The sequence below is a fragment of the Apis dorsata genome, unplaced genomic scaffold (assembly GCF_000469605.1).
Source record: "Apis dorsata unplaced genomic scaffold, Apis dorsata 1.3 scaffold_220, whole genome shotgun sequence".
NCBI classification, from domain to species: Eukaryota; Metazoa; Arthropoda; class Insecta; order Hymenoptera; family Apidae; genus Apis; species Apis dorsata.
In genome coordinates, this window is record NW_006263502.1 from 218062 (window position 1) to 225690 (window position 7629).

Sequence of the window (7629 nt, forward strand, 5' to 3'; positions counted from 1 at the left end):
AGAAGGATTTTGATTTTTTGTTTTTTTTAAATTTTGTTTTTCTGTTTTTTTATTTTTCTATTTTTCTTTTTTTTTTGAATTTGTTTTCTGGGGATTTTGATGTTTTATTTTTTTGAATTTCAATTGGATGTTATGCTCGTGCCTGTATTTTTTGATTACTGGATCTACAGATAGAGGTGTTTAGGAAAAAAGTTTGAGATGATTAAAGGATAGTAAGGTAATAGCTTTCGTTTATCTCTTTTATATTATCTTGGTCGTCGTAAAAAGACTTATTTTAGTTGTGACTTAATGATTAAATGGAAAGTGTAGTTGAAGCTTTTTTCTTTATGATGGATCTTTTCATGTTCAAGAAGTGAAATATTATGCTAATATTAATGAATTTGATATGTTTTTGATATTTAATTTAAAGTCAATTCTTAAAGATAAATTATTCAAGAAATTTTATCACACTCAATCAATTTTTTTCTTTCTCATTGATATTCCCAAATTTGCACAATGATAAATATGATAAAATTGAAAATGAACGATCCAAAAATTTCCAATTCCATTTCATGATTTCCTAAATTTTAGAATTATTACACACTTCCACGATATTAAAAATCCATAGAAGTTTTTTCTTAAAACCCACATTCAATTTACCTAATCTGAATAACAATTTCCATATCAAAACATCCTGAATCAAAACAATGGATATTCTTATAATACCAAAAGACAACGTCCAAGATATGAAATCGTGATAGTACATCATTATTCATCAAAGGTCAACGTCTGACCCACAAGAAACACAGGGATGAAATATTCCCACTGTCGCAAAAACGAAACAGCGAATTGCCTCTGATATCTCCTCGTTCCAGTCGTCCGCAAAAAGGAGAATTTGCGAACCTTGTCCTTTTCGGATTCGCTTGAATATTTCAACGGCCTCGGATCAAACGGTACACGAATTTCCGTAATTTTTGCATCAACCCACACTCTTTTCCTCCTTGCCTCGAATTTCAAATCACGAAGTGAGAATTCCAAGGATTTTTACCTTTTTTCCATCTTCTTCTTCCTCTTTTTCTTCTTTTTCTTTGTGACTCTAGAGAGTCGAGCATTAAATTAAAATTATCTAGAGAGGTTTCTTCTTTGGGAATTAAACCGGAAATCGATAATTATCTTCAACGAGAGTTTCATTTGTCGAAGTTTCTGACTTCTAATTGGTTCGATGAGACGGGCTGGTTGAGCTCCAGCCAGAGAGAGGTGGATATTGAATTTGCAAGGTATTGTAGAAATTATATACTTCGATGGTTATTGTAACTAATTCTCGTCTCTGCTATCGATATTCCAATTCTCTCGATGATTCGAAACTGTGAGGAAATATCGATGATTGGTATATTTCAACATTATGTAATCGGTAGTGAGTGATACAATATAAAATATAATATTTTTTTTATTTTAAACAAGGAATCATCTTTTCTATTCGAATTTTAAAATAATTCTCGATAAGAGAGGACTCGTTTAGAAAATTGATCTCTTTCCGAAAATTTAAAAATTCTATTTTTTATTTTATTATTGTAATTATTTTGCTGCTCGAATGCATAATGATTCTATCAATGAAATTTCGAGCAGATTATCTGAATCTCATTCAAACTAATAAAAAAATTAGTATCGAAGATGAAAATTTAACCAAAGAAAAACAATATTAAATAATTCTCTTGCGAATCCAAATTCAAATCCAAATCAAAGAAAGTAAAATAATAGAATTACAACGAAACCTTCCCTCAAAATTTCAAACCGCATTCAATATCTTAGAATATCTCTCTTTGATAATCTCGGATCAAAGAACAAGTACACCTACACAATTATTGAATTTCTATTTCCTCAAATTACGAACCCAATATGCCAACGTTCAATCTCATCTTTTTGAGAGTTTCTTTATACATAATTCCTCGGGCACATCCATCGTCAAAAATTGCAATTTTCATCCTTGCGAAAACAATGATTCGTCGAAAAATTAAATTCAAAGTTGCAAATGTTTATTTGGATCAAGTGAACGGATAGGAAATGCGAAGACGCGCTAATTCTTCAAACTGTGGGAACCGGAAGTCGGAATCAAAGTTGATCAGAGAACTTTCTCGTTGTTTGTTTAAAAAGTTGATTTATTCTTGGTAAATATTTGGGATATCCAAAGTGTTAACCGTGGGAAATTGGCGTGAAAAATCGAGCTTTCTTAATTTATTCGCGTTCACGCGCGTTATAAAGATTATCACTACTGCCATCTCTCGAATCTTAAATTCGAATTAATTTTTTATACCTATGGAGTAGAAAGAGTAATCCAAAAAAATTAAGCAAATACATTTGTACTTCGAGGTGCAATGATCCAATATTCGAGGAAAAAATTGTAAAAATATTTTAAATTGTTATAACTTCGTAAAAAGGCTACTTTCACGCGAAGCTGATTTTCAAATAATGGAAATAATTCCTTTTTCGAAAATTTGAAAAATTTAATCGAGGAACAGTGGAAAATTTTCTTCGTGATCCAATCCAGACTCGAAGATTGAAGTCTTCCCTTTACAACGATCAAAAATTTGCTGTACGACTTTTTTTTTCATCTTGTGAAACTTACTGAGATATTTATTTTCAACAAATGATAATATATCACGATTCGTGAATATTATTGGGTACAATTCAGAGAAATATCGATTAGCTGTTCCAATAAAAAAAAAAAAAAGAAAAAAAAATGACGAGAAATAAAAGTCGATAGACATTCTTTCACAAGAATGAAATTAGTTCGAAGCTGTTCCAGTTATCACGTCGACTTTGAATCACTGAAACTCGACTATTATTAATTAACAACTCGATACCTAAGGGAAAGAAGTTGAAAGAGGGAAACTTTTCTTCTCGTTCTATTTCCAATACGGCTGACTTTATCTTTTTTTCTTTCCTTTTATTTTTTTTATTTATCTCCGTGGATCGTGCAATTTACTTTGAATAAAGAGGGCAATGTAAAAAAGAATCGAAAGTGCGAGAATTTCTCTTCGTTTTAACATATATATATATATATATATATGTATAATATGCACAAGCTAATTAAACTGGAAATTAACTTTTTCTTCTTTCTTCGTCCGTTTTTCATGGAATTCGGTGAAAGAATTATCACGTTATAAATTTACATAGAAAAACTCTTGTTATATTACATTAACGTGTAAAAATTCAAAGTTCAAAGCTTTGTGTTGAAAAAATACGAAATCAAATTGTATTAAATATTCAATGCTTCAACAAACTCGTGAAATCGAGTGGACACGATGCTCTTCGATAAAAAAATATTTCGTTTGATAACATAAAACACTATAATCTATAAAAATAAATCTGTCCACAAAAATCTGTTCAAAATTTTTCTAATATTCGAAGCGTACTTTTACTTTAAGTTTCTTATTCGCATAATAAAATCATTTCAAACATTTGATGATCGAAATCTTTTAAAATATTCTTCCAGTTTTTTGGGAAAATTTTTTTAATCCCACTCTCGTCTTCAAACATTGATGAGAAACGGGCGAAATTTTTCACGATTATTTTTCAACTCTCTTCGATCATTTAATAATTCAGCATGTCAGACAGGTCGCTGCGTTTCGATTTCGAGTCGATTTCAAAGGGATGGTGCTCCACTTCGATTTCTCATTTCTCACTTTTTTCCTCCCCCTAAAATTTTTTGCTTTATCCTCGCTTCCGGATCGGTTGATTTTGATGAATCGACTGAAACTTCCGTTATAAACTTCTTTCCACCGATGTCGCTGTCGTTTCCCCGTTGACAGGCTCGCGAATTATTTTTGAAGCGTGATTTCTTCGCACATCGATGGATGGAAACGCGAGCAAATTATTGATGAGGGACGCGTATCCTGCGCAGTGCACGTATGCAGGGCACGACTTCCGCCCAACGATTTCAACTTCCTGCGCTTGCTTGTTCGAGGGGGGAGTAAGCGGTTTCATAACGCTCTTCGATATGGATTCGTGCAATTGTTTAAATTATCGAAATACTCTACGATTCTTCTCTCTCTCTCTCTCTCTCTCTCTTTCTTTTTCGTCGTTCTTTTGTTTCATAATCGTTGAGGAAAGTTATGAATTCGTTTCAAGTTTTTAATTTATAAAAATCAAAATTGTTGCTATGTTGCAGTTCAATGAAAATATTTGACGAATGTGATTTGATTTATTCGTAAAGTTTAAAATACTAGAGGAGATTGTGATCTTTGTGCAAGCATCTTTTCTTCTCTCGATAAAAGTGAAGAATCTGCATAAATTTATTCCTTTAATCCAATCTCTGAAATTCGATTTATTAAACAATTTATTGAATTCGTCCAATGATACATTCTCGAATCATCATTTTTCCTTCATCGATTTAATTTTTTAAACTTCAAACTTCTAAAATTCCGTACGAACAATCGATACAGATTTCAACGTTCAAAAGATTCGAAATGTAAGACGTTCTCCGAATCGTCTCAAAAATATCGAAACCCAATTTCCATCCTGCGATATTTACATAGCAGTCTCGATGATTCGACGAGGTTCAATGGCGCGTGAAAATGATGGTTAAATCCATGGGAGGGGGCATGGTGCATGCACCACCTGCTCGGATGATTTCGACGAAACCCTTGTCGCCGATCCTCGATCCACCGTGACGTCAATTTATCGTGCTTGTTGTGTTCGCCAATCGGCTTGAAATGCCCCGCGATTGTCGAATAATCGGCCTCGGCGCCGGAGTGCTCGCCACGAGACGTGATCGAGTTGAACCCGTCCACCTGATTATCCGTCGATTGCCGCTTATAATTTATAATTTATCACGGTTTAATGTTTCGCCGATGTTCTGATCGATATTCGCTATTCGATTGACTCGATTCGTTTTATGGATAAATAGAGTGGGAAAATATATATATATATACGGGCAAACCGATGTAATTTGAAAGATGTTTGATATTTGAACGGGAGAGAAACAGTGTTGCTTTTTATGTTTAATTAATTTCGACGCTCGAGGAAAACGAGAAAGTTTCTCGTGTTTATTAAATTATTGCTCGGCGTTGTGCGAGGTATTTTGAATTTTCCCTGTTTGATTCGGGATGGGGAGGGGGTCAGGTTTTTCGTGGAATGGTAATTATTGCGCGGTGATATTTAAAAGAGCGTTTTAAATATTGAAAAAGAGGAAAGAGAAAGGTGTTGCGAGTGAATTTATAAATATGAAAATTTATTTTAATTGTCGATTTAATTATCGAGTGTGGGATGTCTCTTGTATTATCCATTCTTTCTGATGTTATAATATATAGTTTGAATAACTGATCCATTTTTTTAGAGATTGAAAATTTTTAATTATCGCAAAAAGATTCATAATTAATTATATCTTGAACTTTATCTAGTTATTCAGATTTAGCCTGTCACCTTCTTTCCTCTGATTCTATTTTTTGAAATTAAACAAGGGAATAAAACGATTCGAAACGATTTTCAAAAACGATATCGCGCATTTAAAAAGAAAAGGAGATTAAACAATGCTTTCGGTCAAAGAAGAAAATTTTCATTTCGTCGCATCTTCAATGGCACCAGAAATATCCCTATAATAAATCCTTTGTTCTTCCAGTTATAAAAATGATTTATATCGCGAAATAAACTCGATTCTTTCGACTGCCAAAAACGCGACAGTTTGTTAACTGTCGTACAAAGTTCACGGATATAAAACGCCACCGGTATTCAGACGCGATCCAATGCGAGAATCGATGAATTCTCGCCGCGTGTTTATGCCTCGAAACGAGGCTCGAAACAATGGTGATAAACCGGGAAATCAGAGATTCGATTAGTATTCGCGCTCAGTCAACCGTGCGTCAATCGACAAATGTACACTGTTCTTCATAAACGCGTGGACATATTTTTAATTATAAACCATCTAAAAATGAGTTATGAAATTATCGAAATTGAATTTCGTTACATTCGATTAGAAAAGAATATTTTACAGTGTATTAAATATAAAATATTGTGTCTTTTATCATTCACTTTAATGTGAATAATATTATGAATATGAATTTCATATTCATAATATTAAAGCGCTATAAAAATCATTAATAATAAGGAATAATTAAATTTCCTTTTTCATTAATATATTCATATTGCATGCTCTTATAATTACCTCTGCTAATCTTGATATTATTCATTTTGATTATTAATTTTTAATTCACAACTGGTGTTTATTAATTTTTAAAAAATTCCTATGAATACTTCTCTGATTTTCAGTATTTTTATTATTTTATCAAGGAATTGAAAATTAAATTAAATACTCGATTCAAACACCGTGTTGTAATAATTTATATTTCAAAAAAGAAGTATTCACTTATGAAGAAAAGTGTACAACGTCAGAAATAAATAAATATTCCACGTTTCTCTATTCTTTTGTTTTCTCGAAACATCGAATCTCTGGCCTGTAATTTATGTTCACGTATCAATTTCCGGAAATCATGCGAATCATTATCAAGGGATAACGATAATAAAATGGATAAGATATTTTACTACCTCCTCTCGAGTTTTGCGCAATTTTATTTTAATATCGGCATTCCACAGAGGCTATCGAGAAATGGAAATTGTCTTGGGGGATTTTTTTAATTTATTGTCACGATAAAACGTTTTACGATTTATTCTGATTTGTGGGATTGTGGAAAGGTAAGCGGATGTGAGCGATAGTTCAAGATGGAAAGGATTGCAGCCGAGGTAATGTTATTATTCGGATAGGAAACGGATTCGAAAAGGAATCTTCTTAGAAGTCGGGAAGCAGGATCGCATCTTCTTGAATAATTTTTAGAATATTTTCGCAAGAAGCTCCCGTGTTTTCCGGAAACACTGTCCATTGAATGCATCATAGATCAGAAATAAAGATAAACTTTATCACGGAAATGATTTTAAATTATTATTTAAATTAAACGCATTCAAATAAATTGATCAAATACGCGTAGCATTTATTATTATTCTAACAATATCTGTCATCATTAGAAACATTATTTCCTACGTTTAAAAATTAATATCTATAAAGAACAATTATTTTAATTCTATTCTATTCTATTCTATTCTATTCACTGGTACTATTATTTCCAATAATATTTTTAATATTTTATATAAAACGATCAAGCATTTCGAACTCGATATTCCCTTCCCCCCCTCCCCCATACAGGAAACAATAATTCGAAATCATCAGGCGCAAAAAATCCCTAAACTAAACAGCACTAAACAGCACGAAAGTATGTATTCGCCTCAAACTATTCCCAACCTCCTCCCCAACGTTACGCCCCAACAAACCTCGACAAACCTCGACAAATCTCGAGCTCCATCCTCTCGAGCGTTTCCGAGGAAATCCCCGATACCTTGGCGCACACGTACGAGTAGCGTGAACGCAATAAAACACGTCGTTGATCGTTTATCGCGCCCTCTCCAAGATCGATCGATATGAAACCAGACACGCGGCGACGTTGTTCGACGTCGATGGATCTGTGAACAAGAAAAGAAAAAAAAGCAGGGAAAGAGAGAAAGAGAGAGAGAATAACCGGATGAAACGGATGACGATGCACGAGGATCGAATCTCGTGGAAAAGAATGAAAACAAAAAAAAAAAAAAAAAGAACAAAAAAAGAAA

At 32.9% G+C, this 7629-nt stretch overlaps 1 protein-coding gene and 1 long non-coding RNA gene across 2 annotated transcripts in view; one reads left to right on the forward strand and one right to left on the reverse strand.

Annotated features, from left to right (window-relative positions):
* The window catches only part of LOC102673647, an 80927-nt gene that overhangs the window by 25474 nt on the left and 47824 nt on the right, over positions 1 to 7629 (forward strand). The window lies entirely within an intron of this gene.
* LOC116185574 overlaps positions 3190 to 7629 on the reverse strand; it is a 17484-nt gene continuing 13044 nt past the window's right edge. The window contains exon 3 of the long non-coding RNA XR_004150425.1: positions 3190 to 3675. This is a non-coding gene — a long non-coding RNA (uncharacterized LOC116185574). The remainder of the gene's footprint in view (positions 3676 to 7629) is intronic.